Source organism: Nicotiana tomentosiformis, chromosome 4 (genome assembly GCF_000390325.3).
Source record: "Nicotiana tomentosiformis chromosome 4, ASM39032v3, whole genome shotgun sequence".
In the NCBI taxonomy this organism is placed as follows: domain Eukaryota; kingdom Viridiplantae; phylum Streptophyta; class Magnoliopsida; order Solanales; family Solanaceae; genus Nicotiana; species Nicotiana tomentosiformis.
In genome coordinates this window covers 13,295,978-13,299,271 of record NC_090815.1, presented here as the reverse complement: position 1 = coordinate 13,299,271, position 3,294 = coordinate 13,295,978, and the positions used below count along the sequence as shown (strand labels likewise).

Below are 3,294 nucleotides of genomic sequence, written 5' to 3'. Positions count from 1 at the left end.
CTCGATTTTCCGACTCTGATCAACTCGTATCTAGTCATAATTAATTCGATACAGTCAACAAAAATTATAGTAATTACTTTTATAAGAAAATATTATATTTTTCAATAAAATCCGAAATTAGCTCAAAATTTGTCCGTGGGGCCCACATATCGGAATCCGGCGAAAGTTACGAAATATGAACGCCCATTCAACCACGAGTCTAACCATACCAAAATAACTAAATTCCAATAACGATTTGACCCTCAAATCCTCAAATCTATCCAAGAGGGATTTCAAATTTTTCCAACTTAAATCACCAATTAAATGTTAAACACAGTGATGGATTCGGGTAATCTAACCAAGATTGAGTTAAGAACACTTACCCCAATGTTTTTCCTTGAAAATATATCAAAAATTCGCCTTTGCTCAAGTTCCAAGTTGTTAAAAATGGCGAATGGGACGAAGCCCCCCTGTTTTTATAACTTACGGATCTGTCCAGGCTGACCTCAATCGTGGAGTCCGATCATGGGGAGTCTGATCATGGCCCTCGACCCTGGGGCTCGATCACAGCCGTCGATCCTGGCTATCGATCATGGCTTCGATCTTTATGGCCTTTGATCACTGGCCTTGGTCATAGCCCTCGATCCTAGGCCTTCGATTAGTGGCCATTGATCATGACTCTCGAGCCTGCCATCGATCATGGATCTCGAGCCTACCTTCGATCCTCGGCTCGATTTTTTTTCAGGAAGTTCGATTTTGACAGCATTTCCAACAGAAAAATTGCAGCAGCTTTTGGAGCAGCTAAGTCCCACTTTTGATCTGTTAACCATCCGAAACTCACCCGAGGCCCTCGGGACCTCAACCCAATACACCAACAAGTCCTAAAACATCATACGAACTTATTTGAAACCTCAAATCACATCAAACAACGCTAAAATCATGAATCACACATAGATTCAAGCCTAATGGACTTTGAAACTTTCAACTTCTACAAACAACACCAGAACCTATCAAATCAAGTCCGATTGACCTCAAATTTTGTACGCAAGTCATAAATGACATAACGGAGCTATGAAAAATTTCAGAATCGGATTTTGACCCCGATATCAAAAAGTCAACCCCTCGGTCAAACTTCCCAAAAATTCAACTTTCGGCATTTCAAGCCTAATTCTACTACGGACTTCCAAATAAAATTCCGATCACGCTCCTAAGTCCAAAATCACCCTACAGAGCTGTTGGAATCATCAAAATTCTATTTCGGGGTCATTTGCACATAATTCGACATCCGGTCACTATTTGAACTTAAACTTTAAATTTTTCATCAAAATTCCATATCTCGGGCTAGGGACCTCAGAATTTGATTCCAGGCATACGCCCAAGTCCCAATTCACGATACGGACCTACCGGAATTGTCAAAACACTAATCCGAATCCGTTTGCTCAAAATGTTGACCAAAGTCAACTCAGTTGTATTTTAAAGCTCTAATTCATATTTTAATCCATTTTCACATAAAAACTTTTCGGAAAAATTTTACGGACTGCACACGCAAGTCGAGTAATGATAAATAGTGCTTAGATCACATAATTAATCATTAAATTTAAAGATGACATTTTGGGTCATCACATTCTCCACCTCTAAAACAAACGTTCGTCCTCAAACGGAGTTAGAAAAAGTACCTGAGTTGGTGAATAAGTGTGGATAACAGCTGCGCATATCATGCTCGGCCTCCCAAGTCGCCTCCTCGACCAGATGACCCCTCCACTGAACCTTCACGGAAGCAATGTTCTTTGACCTCAGCTTTCGAACCTGCCTATCTAAAATAGCCGCTGGTTCCTCAACATAAGATAGATCCTTGTCCAACTGAACCGAGCTGAAGTCTAACACATGAGCAGATCGCCGTGATATTTTCGAAGCATAGAAACATGGAATATCGAATGAACCGCAGAGAGACTAGGTGGTAGTGCAAGTTTGTAAGCCACCTCTCCAACTCTCTCAAGAATCTCAAAAGGCCCAATATACCTAGGGCTCAACTTGCCCTTCTTCCCGAACCTCATCACACCCTTCATAGGCGAAACCCGGAGCAATACCCGCTCATCAACCATGAATGCAACATCACGAACCTTCTGATCCGCATAACTCTTCTGTCTAGATTGGGATGTACGAAGTCGATCCTGAATCAACTTAACCTTTTCCAAGGCATCCTGAACCAAGTCTGTACCTAAAAGTCTAGCCTCGCCTGGTTCGAACCAACCCACTAGAGACCGGCACCGCCTACCATACAAGGCCTCATACGGAGCCATCTGAATGCTTGACCGGTAACTGTTGTTGTAAGCAAACTCCGCAAGTGGTAAGAACTTATCCCAAGCACCCCCAAAATCTATCACACATGCACGAAGCATATCCTCCAGTATCTGAATAGTGCGTTCGGACTGCCCGTCCTTTTTAGGGTGAAATATTGTACTCAACTCTACCCGAGTACCTAACTCACGTTGTACTGCCCTCCAAAACCGTGAGGTAAACTATGTACCCCGGTCAGAGATGATAGATACTGGTACACCGTGAAGTCTAACAATCTCGCGAATATATACCTGAGCCAGCTGCTCTGAAGAGTAAGTAGTAATCACAGGAATGAAATGGGCTGATTTGGTCAGCCTATCCACAATCACCCAAACTGCATCAAACTTCCGCTGAGTCCGTGGGAGCCCAACAAGAAAATCCATAGTGATCCGCTCCCATTTCCATTCTGGAATCTCTAGCTTTTGAAGTAATCCACCCGGTCGCTGATGCTCATATTTCACCTGTTGACAATTTAGACACCGAGATACATACCCCACTATATCTTTCTTCATCTGCCTCCACCAATAGTGTTGTCTCAAGTCCTGATACATCTTTGCAGCACCTGGATGAATGGAGTACCGCGAACTGTGAGCCTCCTGGAGAATCAACTCATGCAAGCCATCCATATTAGGCATACATAGCCTGCCCCACATCTGTAATACATTGTCATCTCCAATAGTGACTTCCTTGGCATCACCGTACTGAACTGTATCCTTAAAGACAAGCATATGGGGGTCATCATACTGGCATTCCCTGATACAATCATAAAGAGAAGACTGAGAAACCACGCAAGCCAAAACTCGACTCGGCTCGGAAATATCCAATCTAACAAACTGGTTGGCCAAGGCCTGAACATCCAAGGCCAAAGGCCTCTCTGCTACCGGTAAATATGCTAAGTTGCCCAAACTCTCCGCCTTACGACTCAAGGCATTGGCCACCACATTGGCCTTCCCGTGATGATAGAGAATGGTGATATCA

At 43.3% G+C, this 3,294-nt stretch overlaps 1 pseudogene; it reads right to left on the bottom strand.

The window, feature by feature from the left end:
• Positions 1-1,662: 1,662 nt before the first annotated feature.
• LOC138909285 (uncharacterized) lies at positions 1,663-3,044 on the bottom strand (annotated as a pseudogene).
• Positions 3,045-3,294: the final 250 nt, after the last annotated feature.